This window comes from Numida meleagris, chromosome 4 (genome assembly GCF_002078875.1).
Source record: "Numida meleagris isolate 19003 breed g44 Domestic line chromosome 4, NumMel1.0, whole genome shotgun sequence".
In the NCBI taxonomy this organism is placed as follows: domain Eukaryota; kingdom Metazoa; phylum Chordata; class Aves; order Galliformes; family Numididae; genus Numida; species Numida meleagris.
In genome coordinates this window covers 38,953,218-38,976,830 of record NC_034412.1, presented here as the reverse complement: position 1 = coordinate 38,976,830, position 23,613 = coordinate 38,953,218, and positions in this window count along the sequence as shown.

The following is a 23,613-nucleotide window of genomic DNA, read 5'->3' as shown; positions in this document are numbered from 1 at the left end:
TAATGAATTGAATATGGCTTCTACCTTTCCCCAGGGATAGTCATATTTCTTTGAACTTGCTGCTTTTTTTTTTTTTTTTGAGTTATTACAGTTCCCCTTTACTGCAAGATTTATCATGGAAATTTATGATGCATTTCTTGCCTATCCTTCAAAAGAAGGAAGGAGAACTTGTTTCAGATGTCAAGTCACGCTATGTAATGCCTTAATAGAAAGAAATCACAAGTTTTCATCAAATCAGGAATTTTGGTGGGGTGTTTACCCTATTGATGCTTTCGATGCTATTGGATGCTTTGACCATGTGAATTTCTTTTTTATTTGTTTAAAGATGGAATTTATGATGGATTTCAACTTGAGATTAACCCACTGAGTTAAATCACATCTCTAGTTTTGAATTGGATTTTTTTTTGTTCGCTGTTTTTAAGCTATTCTAAATCTAAATAAAGTTGCTTCATTTCCCATGAACAATAAATCTCAGAGATATCCAGGCTGGAATTTCAGATACAACCCGTGAAGTTACTTTCTTTCACTTTCATTGAGTAAGATCCTATGACGTTACTTCCTCCTGATACAGAGGTTGTCACTTCAGTGGAATTTCTCTACTTGATACTAACACAATCTAATATTTCTATTCAACTCTAAATAAATTTCACTGATATGAAAAAGCATTTGGTGCAATTTTACTTCACAAAGAGAAAATACGAATGCTTTCAGAAAAAAGCCAAACACTTGGAATGGTTTTCCTATGTTTTCTTTCTCAAATAAACAAATGATATATCTCTCCTGAAGTACAAGTGCCTAAGGGCTTTTATAAGATCAATTTGTAGCTGTTGCTTTTCCTTTTGTGTTAGTAGGTGTACTGGGCTCTTGGCAAAGGCATGCTGATATTACTTCAAAAAGCAGAAATAATACAATTGTTAGTGCATGAAGCAAAAGTAATGGTAACTGTATCCTAGAATCAGTAATCAATGCAGACAGATAAACATTGCTCTGAAGTGTTTGTAAGCTCTAATAATAAACAAAAATGAAACAAACCTAACCAGTGTGCTGATATGAGATTTAGGAGATTCTTCCAGGCATGCTGTATGGTCTCCAGTTGTTTTGCCAGGTAATTTAGGAGGCTTCCCCTTGTTTGATAAAATGCAAGTGCTGAGGCTGTCATCCAAGGCAATTATGTATTTATCTTTTATGGTACCATAGACCTCGCTTAGCCAGTGTTACATGAAGTATGCATAAATGGGAAATTGTGTTTTTCAATGATGCTAAGTTATGCAACTTGGCCAGAATGGTGTCCAATGTAATGAGAGCCAACTTGAAAGCTATTTGAGACTTTGCTCCTTTGCAATTTGGAGTGAAAGCAAATTCTTAGTTGTTAAGGAGCTATAAGGAACATAATTCACTGAACTGAGAGGGTGATAAAAGAACTTTTCTTTCTTTCCTCTGCTCCCCACCTCCCCATGGATAAATTACTCTGAAATCCAGAGATGTTCTTTTCAAGTTTGAGAGTAAGTGGTGATTTGTACAAGTAATTCAAGCCAGGATCCGCACATACCAGGTGGAATTTGCCTGTAATGTGACAGACTGCATCAAGCCATTCCCCTTTGTCTTCCTAATCTGCGTGTGCAAACTTCTCCAACTGTCCTTGAGTTCCACAGCAATCTTTGGGACAAAAGGATTGTTGGGAGGAAGTAAACGACCCCCCCCAAGGACTAACAATGGACCGACAGTGGACCTTCACTATGCTAGAAGGACACTAAATGACATTGAAGTTTGCCGAGTAAGGCTATGTCTGTTGGGCAATCATTGGGAGTAGACAGGATAATGAATTTGAGATTGCAATGAGTATGTAATGCGTGTGGAAAATATAACCTGTTGTCACAGGTTTATGATTTTTGTTACTGCTTCTCCACATTGTAACATCATGTAGAGCACTGGGAGTTAGAGTTAATGCTCCAGTTCTGTGGATTGTTGATAGTTCTGGGCATACCTGTCTCAGAGGAGAACAACAACTACATATCCGTGGGTCCCCCCCCGACCCGTTAGTCACAGAACTGGGCGGAACTGGCCGTAAACCATTGACAATGGGTATGAGAAATGCTTTCATGCACTGCGAGTTTGTGGAGATAAGCTCTGGAGCAAATACCAGCAATCCTGCCTTTGAAAAGACAAAATATTTACACAATCCATTGAACTGCCGAACCAAATCAACTATGCCCCTTCACTGAAATACAAGAGGTGAATTGCTAAAAGGGACTGAAATACAAGGAAGTTATCAAAAGAAAGAGTGAGACCCTGTAACTAGGGTCATGGGTTGCAGCATTTAAAGACAGAAGAAGCATTAGTCCAATGGGTGCAAGAAGAGATCCAGAGCGATCCATTTCTTTTGGAAGATCAGAGCACTGTTGTATGCTGAAGAAACCAGACATGATGTTCTTGTTTCCATGTCGCTAGGAAAGTTCTTGTAACTCTAGCAAACCACTACTGAACCCAGAAATACGTGCAAATGGAACATGTCCACTACTGTTCCTTATTTACTAGACATGGTCATTTATTTTATGTAAAGGTTACTGTATTTTGTGCATATGGGTAACAAATAATACTGCAATCTTCTAAAATCTAGAAAAAATAGAGAATGAACACTCCTCAAGTATTGCCAGAGCAAAGCGTACCTTCTTTCAACAAATTCCTTTTTCTAAACTCATTCATTCTACATCATTCTACATCCACAGATGTGGAGCTCTTGGAATGAGTGCAGAGCAGGGCGACCAAGATGATCAGAGGGCTGGAGCACCTCTCCTATGAGGAAAGGTTGAGGGAACTGGGCTTGTTTAGTCTGGAGAAGAGAAGGCTCTGGGGAGACCTCATTGTGGCCTTCCAATACTTGAAGGGAGCGTATAAACAGGAGGGGGATCGATTGTTTGTGAGGGTGGATAGCGATAGGACAAGGGGGAATGGTTTTAAGCTGAGACAGGGGAGATTTAGGTTAGCTATTAGGAGGAAGTTTTTCCACACAGAGGGTGGTGACGCACTGGAACAGGTTGCCCAGGGAGGTTGTGGACGCCCCGTCCCTGGAGGCATTCAAGGCCAGACTGGACGTGGCTCTGGGCAGCCTGGTCTAGTGGTTGGCGACACTGCACTTGGCAGGGGGGTTGGGACTTGATGATCTTTGAGGTCCTTTTCAACCCAAGCCATTCTATGATTCTATGATTTCCCTCTCCAAACAACACTGAACTTTCAGAACCTTTTTCAGCACAAAATACTAGGCTCTTCTCAAGAATTAAAAGGATTATTTTAAAAAAAGAAAAACACAACATACTAGCTAACATGATAGCAACCCAATATTTATTCAAAATGGAAGGTTTTAATCTGTCAGTGAAGTTCAGTGGAACTCATCTCGATGACCAGCCTGAACCTACAGGATTTCAGCATAGCACAAGCATGGATGCTACCAGCCAACGGCCTTAGACGCCTGCAGTATAAACAGACATTCATTCTGTATTCTGAAAGTGTGCTGGTTGGTATTGTAAAATCATAAAGCTGCTTTGAACAAGCATCCTAGAATTCCTCCTGTGGCAAACCATAGGCAGCTGCAGTTGGTCTACTCTTCAATGTATTTAATTTGTTGAAGTACAGTGCAGTGGGAAAAAAAAAAAAGCAGAAACGATAGGAGCATGCTATCTGACAGGAATTAGTGATCCAACAGCCTTTGTATCAATATAGATTGCTTGCCTAGGTTGTACAAACTCTCAGATTGCCTCCTTGCTGTTCTAGATGCTTAAGTAGCAGAACGCGATATTTCTTCCCAGCATTCAAGAATATTTGTTCTATTATTTTTCTTCCAATGCTAAAAGCAAAATAGACATAATTTAACTGAGAGTATAAACAAACAGAAGACCTGAACTTCTCAAGACATTTCTAACTGTACTTCGGTGATTTTTCACCATTTTACAGCATGGCAAAGTTAATTTATTCTATTCTTCAAATGTGGAAATATCAAAAGTGGCATAAAGAAGAAGTGGAAAAAAGTCACGTGTGTGCGTAAGTCCTCACTATTTAAGTCAGAATTCTCCCTTTCTCTTTGCACATTTTCTTTGATTAAAATAACGACCCTACATAATTCCACTGAGGCCTGAGTAGAAAGCACTCATCAATGACTAATATTTACAAACGTGTCTTCCCTACAGGCAAACATATAGTCAATTGCTACTGAATAACCAAGATCCCTGAGTGATATGAGTTAGGAATACTAAATATAAAATTGCAAGCTCAAAATTAAAATAGTAGGTTATGTGCTATTAATGGACAATCGGTCTATTGTTTATCTACTTTTTCTAAATATCATTGCACACTTGCCTATTCAAAACTCGATGAAATTTTTATAAGAGCCTACCATTGTTAGCAAAATATAGAAGAAAATAGATAATAGCCCTCCAGGGTAAAACATATTTTTGAGAATGGATTTAAAAACACATGCCAAAAATTAATGAGGAAGAAATTGTAACTTTTTTAGTTTAGTCACCAATGCATCTTATTTACCTGAGGTACTAAAAAAAAAAAAAGATCAATAAAAAGGCAAATTTGACTAAATAAAGACTGAACTTCCAAGAGCTTCTTCATGACATAAGGTGTATTTATACTCAGGAAATCGCATCTCACAGAGATGAGCATGAGAAACAATGTCTGTGCTACCGGAAATCTTTCTCTATTGGACTTGCTTGATATGAACCAGTTAACTTGATAATGCAGAAGGCTCCATGGGCATGCAACCAAAGAGAATAAAGGGATTCTTGAGCTTTCAAGAGAGAAAAGTTGCATCTTACGGATTCTGGACAATGTATTTATGGAGTAAACAGGGCAGTAAAGTGATGAAGTGGCATTCATTGTCTTTTTCCATTCCCTTCTATTTCCTGATACGTATGCATCAGTGACTCACAGAGCGTCACAAAATGTTCTGCTTACAGAGCGTAACGGAAAGATTGTACTTACACAACTAAATGTAGTTTTTTTGTCTAGATCTTAAGAGCAGAACAAATAATATCACCACTGAAGTTTCACTCGTTTCTAGTACGTGCAGCCACATTTCCTTCAAAGCAGAAAAGGGCAAAGGGCAGAAAAGAAGTCCATCTCATTTTTTGTACATTGATATTATGTCAAGGTAGAACAATTCTTTATGGATACTGTTTAACACCGTATCCATAATGAGGAAAATCTGTTGAGTTTTGAAATCTTTTGCATAAAAATGGGCTTCAGTATGTCAATGCGTACAGCTAAACCTCTAAAATCCTTCCCATCTTCCAGCCTACTGTCAGTTTTCAGAATGCCACAGCTCTAAAATTCTTTGTAAGGTTTTCCTGCAGGATTTCAGTAGGGAATATTAATCCAGTAGTAACCAGAATCTGGGTCTTCTCATCGTGTGACTGCTGAAGTACAAGGCAGCTTCTTCATCTAGGGAAATTCTGCAGCAGCAGCAAGTCCCCGTGAAGAACGCCCAGTCGAAAAAAATTTCATGAGTAGCTTGTCAGTGCGAGTAAAGTATACTCTTCTGAACTCGTGTGAAGTATAATAGTTAAATTACAAAATTTAGAGTAATCTAATTGGGTTGTCTAAGTGCCAAACGCTCTTGGAACAGAGTCAGAGAATGAGGTTTCTAAAATTCGATTGCTTATTCGACAGCATCAGATCATAAACATTTGAATATCAGAGACTAATGTCTTTGCAATTGCATCTGTTCTCCATGAAGCCATTTAAGTGGATCTAAAGGATAACTTGACACCAGATCTTCCTCCCTAACTAAACAAGTATGAATTGAATATTTACTGTTGGATTGATGGTTTATGCAGGTATTTTGATCTACGTATATACTTGGATCATTATACAAGGTGCTTTTTTGTTTTTTCACATTTATGTTTGTAGGATTATCTTACAAGGTCTGAACATTTAGAAAAAAAGACACTCTATATATTTTAAGCTCTTTCAATATGTACATCAATGAAGTAGCTACCTGCTCTTTTAGATAAATAAAATGTCTTTTCTTGATGTGGATATAATTAACATTCAGGAGACTGACACAGTTAAGCAGAAGTTTGCACAAATAGAGAGAAAAGTTCTGTAAGTGATTTGAAGTACTTTATGATTTGTAGCAGTATATGCTATTGATCCAGCCTTTCTCCTGCTTCTCACCGGCTGTGCATCAGTCTTTAGCCGGAGGCCCAGGCCATATAAGTGTATTCCTCCATTGGTGAACAGAAGAAAGGATTTACTTTCTCATTTTTTTAATTTTTTTTTGATAAATCAGAAATAAAAGCCCTAATCCTTAATTCACGTATGCTTGGCGACAATGAACAGCATTTGACTGTGAGCAGTTTCAAAAATCTGACCTTTGTTCCTTCTTTGTTTATACTGAGCACTGATCCCTAATCACACAGCACACGAGGAAGCTCAAACCTACTCCTATTTCTTTACTCATTTGTGGTAATTATGTACATAGTTATCTCACTTCCGCATCAACTCGGGTTACCAAGTAAGTTGAGAAGATAAATCCCTCCCCACAAACCTACACAATGAATGTCAAACTATCGGGACTTTTTAATTTAAAAAGAAATAAAAATAAAGCATACAAGGACAATAGTAGGTCTTTTAAACTTCTTTACCTGACATAGTGGTTCATAGGTTCTTAAGTACTTGACACAACAAAAAGCAGTCGTAGAAGTAGGAAAAGTAAGCAAAGAGGGAGGTTTCAGATATGGTCTTGCAAATCTTATTTCTTATACTATAAGCTATTTAGACTACTCAGACACACTGGCCTTGGAGATGTCAGGCAGAACTGCTTCCTGAAGAGAAGCGGAATTGGTTTTCCTTCTAAACACATTCTTCAAGAGACAAGATCTCTCAAACTTCACAAGCCTAGCAAAAGCGCACAAGAACAGGTCAAACGAATTCCAAGGAATTAAAACTGAGCTCGCTAGTCAGTACTGCCAGGGAAGACAGCTGTGGAGACAGTCAGGCTGACAGGCTTTTTTATTGTTTTGTTTTTAACCGTAGTCTGATAAAATAAGATGATCAAACAGAAAAGCGCATTCATAAAGTCATCGTCTAACTCACGGAACCCTCTTCTCAATTATTTATGGTGAGACAGGAGGTCAAATCTGAGGTTTTACTTAGAAAAGCTGCAGGAAGAATTTGCTGGATTCCGAGATGGGGCAGTTATCTACCTCTTCTAAGAAATTTAATTGCCATATCCTTAAGAACTAACTGGTTTCCAACAAATCTGATTTCCAGACCTAAGTTTGCAATGGAATTTTTTTTTACATTCTAAGTCAGAGTATTTAATTTATTTTTCTAAAAAAAAAAAAATCTAAGAAAAATCCTTTTCTGTGGCCCAAATCATCAACACCTGTCATGGTTTTGTGATTTTTGGTTATTGGTATTCCACATCATAACATCATGTAGTGGACATACCTAGTTCTCAGAAGAGAAGGACTACTACAGTCCCCACGGTACTTTGCTCCTTTGTTACCATTTTCCAGCTGGAGGGAAAAGATAGAAGCTCGCAGTATAAAAACTTGCAGATCACGAGACCTCGTCCCTTTTTCCGCCGTCTCTCGTCTTGGCAGCACCTCGCTCTCCAGCCGTCTTATCGTCGGTAGTAGAGTAAGGCCTACCTTGATTTTGGGACATTCTCTCTCTCTGTATTGGATTTATCAGCTTAAATTGTAATTATATTGTATTATAGTGTGTTGTTTTGCATTCCAATATTTTATTTAGTAAATTAGTTTGTTTCTCCTCAGATTGTTGCCGCTGTTCTTTGCTCTCAGGGCCATCTCCCTACCCTTTTCCCCTTTCCCCGGGACGTGGGCCCTTGGGTCCCCCGTCCCCTTTGTCACGGAATCGGGCCTAACGCCCGTAAACCGTTGACAACACCACAATACGTTCTCCGCTCGGTGAATCCTTAGTTTTATTTACCCCACAGAAGATTCACACCATTAAGAAGGCCCACCTGCAGAAACAGTCAAGAATATCAGAAATCTTCAGAAAGGTGAATTCACCTTCAAGATTTTTCAGGGATCAGAAGACTAAGTTTTTTCCCCTCTCACGTGGATTTGCTTAGAGTTGGACTGACCTTCTCCCATGAAATTGTGAATACCTATGTGCTCAGATAAGTGTTTAAAAACATCATCATGCTATCATCACCCTATAAGATTTCCATACTCTGCGAAGCAATTATCATGTTCTTCAGGCAGCGTTTATTGCCTTACAGGAACAAAGTGAAATTTTAACTTTTAAGATGAGAAGAATTTGAGTAGAAATAATCATTTGGAAGAAGAAAAATCAAAAGGTAACCAAAAAGAAAATCTAACGCCTAGCAGCTAAGGGATCAGCCACCACGGAGAAGTCCTGACTCCATACTCTCCCAAGCGCTTCCGTAGGATATTTGAGCTCTGAGATTTTTAGAGTTGGTAACCCTGTGTTAAAGAGCTTAGGTTCTCTCTGTGGTGCAAAACAGCCATCGGATTGACAATATTTTTCTTGTTCCTCAGACCACTGTAAGGGTGATTCCACAAGTATATCCTACCTGGTCAGAGCTTATCATTGTATTCCTATCATCCTCTCAATGGGCCCCAGATAACTTTATGAATGGGCAACCAGACGACTACAGAATGATGGGAGCTAAAAATTAAATCCGCTGAGAAAAATAAAAAAGAAATATAGCTGTCTCAAAGGGGAGATGAAACAAACGTACTTGTACTCACTCTTAGTCTCTGTCTTAGCAGCGAACCTCTGTGTCTGTCCTCCAGTTTCACAAAAGATAGGGAAACAGAAGTGAGCGCTTCGAACTTGGCCTTCCAAACACAGAATTACTTTATTAGCCAATTTCTCCCTCAAGTTAATGAGAGTCAGACCTAAATTTTCCCTGTCTAAAAAAATATCTCATCCACCTTGCTAGCAACTGTGAGGAATTTCAGGCAGGTGGCAGAAGTATTCACCTTTGGAGAACAATTCCTATGCTTTGATGTGTCTTTAATCTTAAAGAGGCACTAAAGTATGCACAGAGTCCCTGTAAAGTGCAAAGCACATTGGAAGTGGCTGTCTCCACAGAAGGATCGGGTGACACCACACTCATCTGTGAAGACTTGACAATGAATGAAACAGGTTCTCTGCGAGGTGCTGTAAGATGCCCCTCTACTCTGCCCTCACGAGGCCCCCTCTGGAGTCCTGCGCCCAAGCCTAGGGTCCTCAACATGAGAAACATGTGTAACTGTTAGGGTGGGCCCAGAGGAAGGCCACAAAGATGATCAAAGGGCTGCAGCACCTTCCCTATGAAGAAAAGTTGATGGACTTGGGTTTGTTTCACTTGGAGAAGAAAAGCCTCATTGCGGCCTTCTAGCACTTGAAGGGAGCAGGAAGGGGACCGACTTTTCACATGGTCTGTGTAACACTATAACATGATGGAAAGAACAGAGATAAAAGTGGGTTGGCAAAGTCTTTGGCTGCAGCAAATAAGAATGAGCCCAAACACAGCAGCCATGGATTCAGAAACTAGGAAAAGAAGCTGCTTACCTTTGGAAGGCCTCAGGTAAGCAGGAATCTCCAACAAGATCCCCTTGCCTCCACTGCCAACCCTTAAATGAGGTCTGGGAAGGGGTGGGTCCTGGCTCCACCCCTTCCAGTCACTCAGGTGCATTGCTTGCACCTGAGCTCCCCTGGGTTGGCCCTGCCCTTCCACCAGGTGCTCAATCACTGCTTCAAGCTGCGACTTAGCATTTCCGCTACAGTCTGATAGTGATAGGAAAAGGTGGAATAGCTTTAAACTAAAAGAAGGGGGGATTTAGGTGAGATATTAGGAGGCCAGAACTTTTTACTCAGGGTGGTGAGGCACTGGCATGGGATGCCCAGAGAGGTCGTGATTGCCCCATTTCCGGAGGTGTTTGAGGCTGGGTCGGATGGGGTCCTGGGCAGCCTGACCTAGTGGGTGCCCTGCCCATGGCAGGGGTGTTTGAACTGCATGATCTTTAAGGTCCTTTACAACCCAAGCCATTCTGTGATAGAAATGGATCGACCGAGGCTGAGCCGATTTATTTTTTTTTACATTCACAATATATGATTGCATAGAGATACAACATCATAAGCCATTCCTAAGTTAAGAGGAGAGCACTGACGTGGTTTTTGATAAAATTCTGTTCAGTTTTGGAAAAGTATTAGTTGTACAAGTGATGCGCCAGCATCTCCAGAGATTTTCAAATCCCCAGCAATGCTAAGTGTTTGAGTTACTCAATGATCACATTGCTGAATTCATGTACAGTTAATTAACTTTTTCTAATTAATATTCTAACCAGGAATAAAATACAGACTACAAAGTCGCCTTGAAATACAACAACTCAATTGGTAGAAGGACTATATAAGTACTCAAAAAAAAAAAAAAAAAAAAAAAAAAGCTGCACAAAACAAATTTCCAGAATAAATCACCTTCTCTGTTGTCAAGGTAAGCCTAGATAGGGTACTTAATATCACGTAGGTTGTGTCACTAATTCACAACAGAAACTTATTGGTTATCATGGAATTCATATTCTCTGACTTAATTTTGAAATAATTTTATGTTAATTGGAAGTGAATAATCATTCACTGCTACTGAAAACTTACTGTCTTCTCGATGCATTCCCTTACGCAAATTGATTTTCTCAGTGATGGGAATTAGTTTCTTATTTCTAGGCTGTATTATTTGTACAACTTCTGTCAAACTCAAAATATCATTCTAAACAAAGTTAGAAGAATTAAGAGACCGCTACCTATTTCTTACTCTAGCAGAGACGGATGATGAGAAGTGCGGTTCTGTTCTGTCCGGCAGTACCTAAAAGTGAACTGGCTTCAATCACAACTAAAGCAAAGCTCAAAGCTACAGTTGATCACTCTACTTCTTTCTACATGAAGTGTCTGAGTGTCTGCAAATGGTTTCTGATACTGTGGTGAGTTGGCCGCAGCTAACGGGCACGCTCCCACCCAGCCATTCTCTCAGTGCCCCTCTTCATTGGGAACTGATGCTGGCTATCTCTGGGTCAACAAAAGAACGAGGAGATCACCTGCCAATTCTGTCAAGAGAAAAATAGACTTGGCTTGGGAAAATTAATTGGCTGTCAATTAAAATAAATAATTACTGATTTGAGTAGTGTACTCAAATATTACATAATAATATACTTACATAATAATAATAAAAAATAATATGCTTTGGGAAAGCATAATGACTTTTCTTCCCACACTTTCCCAGGCTTAACTTCTTACTAAGGACCTCATTATTGCTGTAGGTTATGCTCAGATCCTTCTGCGATGGAGTAGACAGCGAAGGATTACATTGTGGTTTCTCTCTCCCATTCCTTCCCTCTCACTCTTTTTCTCTGCTCTGACGGGGCCCCTTTTAGGCTGCTGTCCCTTCAGGGTGTGCCTGCTTCAGTGGGGGCTCCTTCACAGACAACAGTCCCTTTGGCGAAGCAACTCCTCTTGAGTGAGTTGTCTGTGTGTGGGTTGCCTGCTCCACCACGGAATGCCTCCTTCTCCAATGTTCACGTTCCCACTACTCCTTCCCACTCTCTACGTTTCCCTATCCAGTTCTTTCTGTCCTTTGTGTTATTTTTAACTGGGTAACGCTCAGCTGATACACGATGCTGAAGTGCCAGACTTTCATTACTTTGACAAACCTACCTTTCTCTGAAGTATTTTGTCTGTACACTGAGAAGGCTATTAAGTGTCTTCAGCAGCTCACTAAGCAATCACACGGTGAGGGGAGAGAGACAGACAAAGCATTCTGTAATGAATGATGTTCATGCTCTTATATCGCAACCCAAGGAAATAAAGGAGGAGGAATGCCAGGAAGAGGAGGAAGTGAGCCTAACAAGCCTTCTAGAAAGAAGAAATGGAATGAAGATATATTAAATGGAAATGGAATTCCATTTTTAGCATGTGGACAGTGATGAATGAGCTCAGAACAGAACTCGTACTGCATGAAAAATAGGAATGGCTGGCAATCACCTGCACTACCAAATGGAAAATCTTGGAAGAGAGCAAGCTGTTGCTCAGCTCAGCAGATTTATTTATGCAAGAAGACATCTCCTTTTAGCAACTTGCATCCATTTTCTTACCCTAGCGGTACATATCCAGTTTTTCAACTTGGGTGCCAAAATCACTCAGAATAGAAAATGTGGGTCCAAAGACAACAAGAAGAAATGGGAAGACTAAGATCAAACAAGGTGTCTAAGATCCAGAAATAAAAGAATACTCAGAGGCAAAATGTGTATTTCAGCATTTCAAATAAAAGAGGCAAACAAACAAAATTTAAAGCAAACAAACAAATGAAAAAATACCAGTAAAGATAATGCATCTTGGTTGAAAAATGGCAATCTAGATTTTGACCCTGAAGTACTCAGTCTGAAAATCCCATGGGTACACATTACTGTAGTCTTTGTTTTAAAGTGTCTGCAATCAGTTTTACAGTAAGTTGCAGGATTTCTTTTTTTGATCTCACATTAAGATTATTTTAAACAATTATTTTAAAAGATACACATAATTCTTTATCAAAATATTCAGTATTAAGAATTTCTAATTTTACTCAATGAAAATGAATGCTAATACTAGGGTTTTTCTCTTTTTAAGAGGTCACCTAGCACTACGTCTAACAAATCCAAAGGGCTGTTTCATATTTAACTGTATCTGCATTCTCCATCTTTCAGTACTAAGCTTGAAAGATTCAGAACAGGAATCTCTCTAAAAATCTATTTCATGTTGACTTGTTGCTCTGGATACTGTAGCCAGCGTAAAAAACTGTCAACTTCACTTCTCCTCAGAAAGTAAAGTTGAGAAAAGTTATTTATTCAGTAACATTTACGGCTGTTTTTTTTCTTCTGACAGAGACCTCACACAAAGGTCACTGTTTCAGACCACGTGAAGTTCAACTGCAAAACCAAGCACGCTCACCCATAGCAGAGTGCATTTAAATCAATGTAAAACATGTTTACATTTAGTAACATAATTCATTACCTTCTCAAGATTTTCTGCTAGAATACAGACTCTAAATGAAGATCCAGCTCCCTCATATTGCCCTGTCGTAAGCCATAATGCCATCTTTTATCATCAAAAGTTTCAATTACATCATGACTTTTAATAGAATGAGATGGAAATTCACAATGTGCTTGAATAACCATGAAAAGATGGTGCCCGGGAAATGTAGAAGCCATCAAAATGCTCAGGTGCGGTATCATCATTTCCAAGCTTTTGCAGCAATTACTACCTAAGTGACTGCTTAACAGGAAGAAGCCCTAATATTAAGATGAGCAAAAAGGCAGCAGCGGCAGCTAACCTGCATGGAAATGTGCAAGATGAAGATTTTGCATACTTTCTAGGTCTTTACAGGACCAGAAGTCATCTGATACGCTTTTCAAATTAAGAGATCTGGAAATATCCCAGAGAAGGCTGTCAATAAATTAAAATTTTATTCCTAAGAAATGAGAAGGAATAAGGTACCTTTATTTCAAAATTTTCTAAATGAAAATCAGTGAAGAATCAGAATCCCAATTTTAAAATCTCCTTACATCACTTCACACAGTCATTTTGTAATATACATACAAGAAGAAACAAGGAAACGAGCCTTCAATATATTAATTATCTGGTATGCAAGCAAAGGCCAGTAACTTACAGTTTTGCTCAAGACCACGTAAAGGAGACCCTCAAAAATCACCAGTGAGCTCAGATTTTTAGCTGACGTCACAGATGCAAAATTAGTTCACACACTGCGTATGAAACATCTGACATCCAGACACCAACACTCTCGTGTTGTTAGGATATTTAGCTTATTACCAGTAGCACGCACAGGAGCTCCAGGACAGGTCAGCCCTTATTATTACTTTAATATTATTTTTTTTCCCTTAAGTACCAAAGGATGTCAGTCAGGATTTGTGACCATCTGATAGAAAAAATTAACTTTGTACCACATTGAAAACAGTATACAAAATGTGTAATATAAATGCAATTTCAATGGGGAAAAATATGTTTCAAGCTGCGCCTTGCAAAGCTATTGTTAGAGATGAACGTGCCTTTCTGAGTATGCCTACTGAAGTCTCTTTCCATTGTATTAATTTTATACGCCATGGTACAATGCAAAAAAAAAGTCTCTTTGTAGAACACGTTTTAACTTTTTGAAAGAGCTTTGATGCCTTTTTAGGCCATGATTTTTGCCAACTGCGCAAATTCAGAGCCCATTTTTCAGTTATAAATTGTGCTTTCAGCATCATGGAAATGACACATGCTGAGTCACCTGAAATAACAACGGAATAGCACAACAAAAAAGTAGAAAGAAATGTTTATTTCTGAGTTCTTACACTGCTTGACAAAATCAAATCTTAATTCGTATGAAAGCAGAAAGTTCAGTAATAACAAATTTAAGAAGTTTAGTATGTATTACTTAATAGTGAGAAAGGAGAAAAATAATTCAATGAAAAACTGAGGATTCAGAAGTAGTAGTAAAGAGTAAAGGATGTTTACTGTTACACAGAGAGCCGTGTCGAATTTTGCATGATTCTGCAAGGAATCTCTTACGTTATTTGACAAGCAGCTTTATCAGCTTTTAAGTCAGGTCATTCCATCAAACCCCTAAATGAACACAAACAAATGAATAGATTTGAAGTCATGCACATTCGCTAGCACTCTAAAGCAAACGATTCTCTTTTATGCACAGCATTGCGTCCAGCATGGATGTACTAAGACTGGGAAAATCTGATAGTTAAAATTCAGTTTAATTCAGAAATTATCTTTCAGTTTATCACTGTACAAATTAAATTGTTTGTCCATAGATTTCACCATTAGAAATCATCAAAGTGCAACCAGAATACATGACACTAGGAAATCATACGTATTTGTAACTTGCACTATATTGTAGTCTGTTGAGCATTTCATTTGGCAAATTCAATATCAGCCTAGGGCTTCTAAGGTTTTCCTTTTTCTCCCTTTACAAAATTATGTATTCGTTTCCACAGTTCACTTCTCTGTGGCCCATCCATCTTTTCTTCCCTTTGATAATTTAATTCCCGCCTTCATGAATGAAGCACAACTATGCTTGTCATTAGAAGAAGTCTGTATTTAAACTTTGCCTTTGCTACAGATTCATGAAACGCCTTCTGAATTTTTAAAGAAGAAACTCAGAACAGATTAAAAGCAGAAGGAAATGAGCAGCAATGAGCTCATTTTCAAAGAAAAGAAGTCATTAGCATGCAGACTATGTGATTTCTTTCCATAAAAATTAAAAAAACCAAAAAATACTGGGTGCAGTTTCTTCTGCTGCCTTCTGGAAGTGTTTACTTGTTGGGGGTGGAGTGGATGAAAAGGCTTTACCCAGTATTTCTTTTTAATGAAAGATCATTTTATAACCAAAAACCAAACATAGAAGTGAATTAGGGGAAGCAGTTCTACTAGTGTTTTAAGCTTTCTTTCTTTCTATCCTCTTTTTTCAGAACCTCTTTAGAAGAGTAGTAAATGGTTTCATCACTATTTGTGAAAACGTTGAGATGAAGCAAGTGTTTCCATTCGTGGAAAACTCACTATCCCTCAAAAATATCACTCGTGTGTTAATTTAGGTCAGCCACGCACCTAGAGCTCACGTTTCTTATCTGGGATGCAGGTGAAACAGACTCAAGTACCCGTCTGAAGTAGTTTGTTTTGGGGCGGCTCTTTTTCTTCATTTAGGTGAGAAATTACGTATTGCATTAAGGGAAGGTTACCAGTGAAAGTTGTTTGAAAACATTCATTTTTACAAATCGAAAAAAAGAAGAAAGAAAGGAAGAAAATGGTTTCAGTGGAAAATTTTTCATCAACAGTCCCTTGTGTGGAAATATTTCCAACAATCTGTAGTCTGAAGTTTGCAGTCTAAGCCTTGTGTTATAAGACCAAGATGCCGCTGGCTTTTGGTACATCTCTGAAGCCACGCATAACCTACAGTCACAGCGTTGTTATGAGAGAAGGCTGTTGAACTTTATTTCCCACTTATTTACACTGGTGAAAATCAGGAGCTACTTCTTGGCAGAAAACATTAACAAAATATCTTTAAATTCCTACAATTCAGAAAGTAATCACATTTCCCACATATATATTATAAATAACCATGTAACCTACTCCCACCCAAAAAATAAATGGATAAGAATTATGCTCTGGAAATAGATTGTCAGCTAAATATCTTTCAATGGTATGGAAAGTTTATTACTGTCTTCACAGAATTTGGAGTTAAGCTCAGATACAGCAGGAGCTACGGGACAGAGTACATAGGATTCCAAGAAAGAAAGGTTATTTTCAAGCATATGAGAAAAAGAACATGTTTTTTTCTCTGGGCTGTGACAAGACAACCTCTACTAGACCAAGCAAACTATTGTGAAATTTGTGCATCACTTCAAGAACAGCCACTTAAATTAGCTGGAACAATCCAAACCAAAGAACAATAATGCTGACAAATGCAAACCTTCATCTCATCCAGCTGGCAGCATATCTAAAACATAAAACATACACTAATTATCATTCATATAGTCTGTTCTCATCAGCATCTTAAAATGTAATTATTTTGTTGCTCATTTTTTCCTCTTTTTAGCAAAGTTCAGAGTCCTAAGAGGCACTGCAAACATCAGTTGCTTTGGTTTTATTCTTGGTTAAAGTAATGTATTTTGCTGCTTATTTAGTATTACACAATTTAAAAGTACTGTTGAATGTATGCTCTCTGTTGGTATGTGATAAACTGTTGCCATTTTTACTTTTCTGAAAACATAGGTAGCAGATTTTTCTGAAAAACAACTTTGTTGGTCCCTAAAAAAAACCCCACATTTTACAAAATCTAGTCCTTTGTGAACTTTGTTCTCAGTATTTAACCATACAAGTAAAAACATTTATAAAAATTCATAAACTAGGAAATTAATGTAAAGGCAACTAAACTACAAGAAGAAGGGGTGACCTTTGATGCTGGAAATCACTGGAGGTTTCTCCAGTTCTGTGTAGATACGCTATGGAGTGCTTCACTCAAGACATTTTAATTCTGTGATCTTTATTTATAAATAAAGGCAAATTTATATGTATTCTATACCTAAAAATTCTTTGTATCATTAGAAGACTAAGCGGGAGACAGGTGAACTGGATTGCATCTCATTTTTCAAAATAAAGCGGAATTACTAAACCAAAGATTTGTATTTTATTAAATATGCTGAATAGCGTTCTATCATTTTATCAGTCTCCAGTAGAAAGTTACTTCTTTTGTGACAAGATGACACACATCAGTTTATCTCCAGTAAAGTCTCACTGCTTACTCAAGAAACAGAGACAGAATATATCCTTCCGTTTCCCTACTGCCTCCATTTTAAAACACAAGATACCTATGAAAACCTCCAGCCACTTAATGAGGGATATCTAAATAGTTCTGCATTTGTGCCTCAAACCATAATTTTGCAGGAAAGCTTTCTGTTTCTATGGACAATTCACTAGAGTAAATTCTGTAAATGTGCCTTTTTACATCATCCTAGCAACAGAGCTATTTGAAGAACTTTCAAAATATATCTCCAACTTTGATGCACAGCATAAATAGATACTGAGAGCTAACACACTTTTACTGACAATGATGTCAGAGCTACTTCAGCAATCAGCATAGGTTTTATGAAATACTAAGATAAAAACAATATCAGTACAGCTTCCTTAAAAATTCAGGTGAGTCCTCCTAAGTTTTACCTCATTTGCTCGAAGTCACATAAAGCAGAGTTCAACACTTCAGCCAAGACAAGCGAAAGGAAGCTTGTAAATTCTTGGTTCCAGGAGGACGTAACCACCAACCACGGATAGTAAGTAGTATAGGAGTGCTAAATAGCCTTTGGAAGAAAGAATACCTAAACACATTTATTTACTTAGAGATGTTCTGGTGGCTTATTTGTGAGAAATCCAACTAATAAAAAAAACTCAATCAGCTTGGTTCTGAAAAACTGTCCCTTCAATATTTATTTCTTATACTTTTAAAAGAATGGATGACCTTGCTAAAGCTAAACCAGAATACAAAAACTGTGAATTAAGTGGGTGGAATGAAACTACTGCCAGTGCATCTTACAGGACCAAGAGTCCTGACCTAATCTTTAATCTTTTACACAAGATGAGTCAGATCTTCAACTTGCAGCCACAAATAATTCACACATTGTCCAATTCTTCATATGAAAAGATTGTTTTCTTTTAAGAGGTTATTCCCACGTGTAAAATTGGTGAATTCAACTATATGGTAATGAAATCCTTTCAAAGCTTCACACAAAACTTTCTTTAACCAGTGAGTTGGGTCAGTCTGTCCATGTGAGAACTACATCGATAAAGTGCTCATCTTGCTCTTATTTTTGTATTTTAGTTTAGAAGTTCAAGTCATTCAACCAAAGCTGTGACAACGGCAATAATCAGCCTTATGGTAATGGAAACCATCTGTAAGTTTGCTTACAGATTTCACTGAACATTTTTTTTTCACTGTGCCACCAAGTCCTGCCTGAGACTGATTCAGACAGCACTACTTCCACATCATTTCCTTGGGCCCAGAGCTCCCTGTCAGATGATGCTCATGCTTTCAGAGCCATCTAACCATGATAGCAGTAGAATTTTGGCACCTACGGCTGGAGAAACACTGAAGATTTTACTGTGGATTCAAGATCAGACAAACATTTAAATCCCTTTCTCATTTTAAGATAAGAACACTTATACTCAGATTAATTTCTTCCACTGACATCAGTAACAAAGTATGCATTGAATGACCTAAAGCTTTAATGAGGAAAATGGTCTAAGTAAAAAAAAAAAATGGATTATTTTCACTGCATTTGGCATTTTCAGTTCCCTGTGTATGAAATGGCTGTGGTATTTCCTGTATATGTTATCTGTGGTTGGCTTGCGCAATAACAAGAGATTGCAACTGCTGCTACACGGTCCTCACCTTACAACCAATCTGCTCAAGGGCTGGGTGAAGAGCAGCTGACAATAAAGACTAAAGCAAAAAAATGTTGTTAAGTACCTCAGCCTTCTCCTCTTCTGTTATTATCAGCCTGCCTGTATTGCTCACTAGGGTATGGTACGCCTGCTTGAACTTCCTGTTTCTGGCTAACATACCTGTAGAAATCTTTGTTATGCTTCTTTGCACCCCAAAACAACATCGTATGCAAGTTTGTCAGGACCTATTGAAGCAATGCAAGGCTCTGTCAGCAACAGTGCCTGATAAGTAAACAGTTTTTGGCATTCTAGAAATAGTGAAGTACTGTAGGAAGTCATCATCCTTGCAGGCCTTTCAAAGGTTCAACAATTTAAACAAACATCTGATGAATAAAAAAGTAATTGATTTACATCATCATGCTTAGGGACAGGAAGATGGACTTGATGATCTCTAAAGATCCAGATACATTTCTCTGATTCCCATAGAATTGTGCCTTACAGCTCAATTCTTCTTTGGTAAGTTCCAAATTGAATGAAAAGTTTCAGTTTTTCCTGCTGTTGGGATTATTACCGTATGTTTGTTTCACATAGCGAGATATTCCAGCATCTGCAGAGACTGAGATCATAGCTTACCCTGAAACACATCATTTTTTTAAAATGAATCATTTGGAAACCTGGTATTCTTTAGATTACTACACTTTTTAGATAAAACTGCCATCAGTCAGCAGAGCCTCACATTTTTAAGGATCATTTACTTACAAAATCTGACTGTCAGTTTATTATAGTATAAAGTAGTAAAATAGTTTAAATTTAGGTTGTGTTTGACCATTTTGTTTCTGGCATTTACTTTACACCATTGGATCCAGTGAAGTTACTCTTAGATATCGTTACAAATAGACAGACTTCAGATGATTGTTTCTGTTCATGCTGCATTGTCAAAACTCCACTTTCCTGTGTAGTACAGCAGTAAAAAGATGATATATTTCAATGAGTTCAGAGAATGCCATCTAAGTTAATTACCACTGATTCATCAAGCAATATTGAAATAATGGAGATTTACAGACTTGCCTAAACAAGGCTACCACAGGAAGATGACATGGATAATCACACACACATATATTATATCATCAAGAAAGTGATCTTAATTAAAAAGCACATCTTAACCACACTGTGGCATCACAGATCATGACATTTGCTTAAAACAAGATGCAAGTGTCATATAAAATGCAGAACTGTATATAAATAGGCTGAAAAGAACATCATGTTAGCTTTAAAGGAATGGTAGTACAGTTCTGATTGGTAGTGACTTACAGCTTCTCAGCGTTAATGGTTGCACAGCAGTGCTCCGTGCTTGCAGGAACACTGCAAAAAAGCAACGGCTCCAAGTGAATTTCAGAGGCATTAAGAATTAAATTTCACTCTCCTCCTCGAAAAGTGGCATGGTGTACATTTGAAAAAGCCATCCCATTTTGAGCACTGTAAAAAGCACTTTGTACAACAAGGCTATAGCAAGGCAGAAAATTCACCAGCAATTCAGCATAAAGGACAAAACTAAAGGAAATCTTTTAAGTTGGATGCAAAAGAAAAAAGACAATTAATATAAATAATAAAAACCTACCATGAACCCACTACCAAACGATCCCTTTAAATAGTTAAAAACTGAAAGACCCTATTCTTTAATTTTTTTCCTCTCAATCTCTAACACATTACTCCAAACTTAAGCGCATGAAAGGTGGTGAAACACATTCACTATTAAGTTCAATGATCCAATAGCTTTTCTTCTTGAAAGAGGGTTTCACATACTTGTGCCACAGAGTATTTCTTTTAAAATATTGACTTTGAAAGAGTCAGATATTTGTACACGGAACAGAAATGGTATCATACATCTAATAAAAATCATCAACAGTAAGGGTAGGAACTAAATATGTGCCCAATGTAACTTTTGGTACCATGGGAAACCATGTATCAACATTCGAGACAATGGAATGTTTATCCACTTAGTGCTACATTGCAATAGATTTTTTTTTTCCTACGTTCAGGTACAATGTTTTCATTCACGTTTATTTAAGTGATCCGGAATAAATCCGTGTTTTTTTTCCACCTACCCACAATCAAAATGTCTTAGGCATTTAGTAATTCCGCTTCATTAAACCTATTTAATTTAGAGCAGCAGATTCTGAATCATTTCTGTTTTAACTCATATAATTTCTAACTGCACATAATTTCCATATATTTTTTACAGAAGAATACTTTGATGGTTCTTTCATCTTATATTTCATTAATATAACTTGATCAAGTGTTATGGTTTGTGGCTGTTTGCATAGAACTGATTGTTTATTGTGAAAAAGAGGTTTGCCCTCAGCGCTATGTACAGTTAGGAAAAAGTCTACTAAAGATTTAAACAAAAATACATCTTGCATTTTAAGTGCTAAGATTGACAGATTTGGTTGAGAAATCTGACAGAGGCACCTGGAATCTAAACACCCATTGGGAATGCTGTAAATATTCAGAGAATAAACTGTAACCACGGCTGTTTAAAAGCAGCCTATTCTCACGCCTCTGTAGCTAAATCCTTGTTTCACTGTCCCCCCAGCTGCTTTGAAAAGGTCTGACAAAAAGATGTCTCTTGATCAGTACAGAAACTAGAATCCTATCTTCTCTTGGCCAACTGGAACATTTCTCTTGGTCCCTGCCTCGATACTCATTTCTTAGAGAGGGTAGCTCTGGATCACCGCTTGTTTACTTGCTTCTCAAGGCTACTGCTGTATCCCCAGCGATTTAAACAAACTCTTCTCAGTTGTCCATTGCCTATTTCAAAGCAACATGTGAGGTTGTGGTGGGAGAAACTAAACAGAAGCCTAACTTTCCACGTTTGAGTACATCGTCTCTTTTTAAATAGTACTAAAAACTGTTAAGGAAAAAAGACGATTTCATTCTGTTGCCCAAATGTCCTTTAAAATAACTAATAGCAGAAATCTTTTATATAGCTTTCAAATCCCTCCAAAAATAATGAAGCACTGTTTCCCTCTCAAAAAAACGATGTTTAGACTAAGTTTATGCTGTGAATTTCCTTTCTGCATCAACTATACACTGAAATGAAAGAATCTACTGCAGGGAAAGCATCCACCAAGAGTATTCTCCCCCCACCTGCCCTTCTACCTAGAGTATTCACCCACACCATCTCTTTCAGAGATGGCTGTCAAACCACCTTCACTGAAGTACTACACTATACAGTAAAAATGTCATTCATTTTTAAATCTTCATTCAAGAACGGGAACAGGGAAATCACAGAGATAACAGATAACACAGATAACTCATCTGTCAGGATTCCTCTAACTGTATGCATTTTCCTCTCCTTTACCAGTGCTGAGGAACAGAACATTTTCTGCGATCATTGTTCTTGTGACAGCTACATGGATGAAATGGATAATATCGTACTAACAATATCAGTAGTGCTTTAGCAGTAATTCTTTTAAACATCCAAAATATGGAGAACTGGGCCAGGGCAGGCAAAGCAAAGTTTGTTCTCAGAGATTAAGATTATAGTATGTTATTCTTTCGATGTGTTTCAAAACAAACAGTTAATAAAGTACACCTCGCAAAGCCATGAAAAAGATTTCAAAGACAGAAAATTTGAAGAATAACTGCTGACAACGTAAGACCATTCAGAACGGCTAAGACGAGACAACATTACATGAAACACTTTGAGACAATGTCATTTTGTAAACTGGAGGAACAGCATTACATGAAATGTAGTGCAGACGAGTGCGAGGCAAAAAGTACTCATAGAACAATTTCAACCTTTTAAAAACATTACACTAGATGAAGCAGTTGCCTATGGCACATGGAACAAAATGATATTTTCATAAATTCAGTGAGTGCCACCCACTGAGTATGAACAGGATTTCACATAACAGTCAAATTCGTATCTAAATCACTATATGGCGTAAAACTGAAGTAGCTTGAGTAAGCCCAATTACTGTGATTATATATTTAGAATTGAATAACTGACCTTAAATATTTGATTAGCAATGATAGCTAAGTGAAGATATATCCTAACACACACTCACCAAGAGATAAAACATTAAATAAAAAGAGTGAGTTGTTACAAAAGAATTAGGAGAGGATAAGAATACATTAGTTTAATTCATTTCATGGACCAAACCAATTCACGTCTATGACTGAAAATAAAATTGCATAAGACGTACAATTATTTTCTGTTTCTTGGATTCTAGTGGCATGGTTATTACTACCTTTCAACACATGATCTCTTAGTAAATTTCTTAGTTTGCGTAATGTAATTTGTGAGTGTAATTCAGGAAAGGAAGAGGTCAAGAAAGTTTTCCTACCCCCAAAATGAATTTCTTAGCTATCTGCTGCCAACAGTCAAATGCAATGTTCTGCCTTGTGCGGTGTTGCTAGTTTGCTTGTCAATCTTCTTTTCTGATATGGTTTGGAGAATCCATAAGTGCACTATAAACCTAATACATCACATTCCGACAACTTAGTCACACACTTGATTACCGTTTCATGGTCTGCATTGGTATTAAAATTCCATTCTAGTTTCTGTGACAGAGACCGTAACAGGAACAGGATCGGTAAACCAGGAAAATGTTTTGAAGGTGACAGTAATAGGGAAGGGGAAAAATGCATTTTTCACTTATT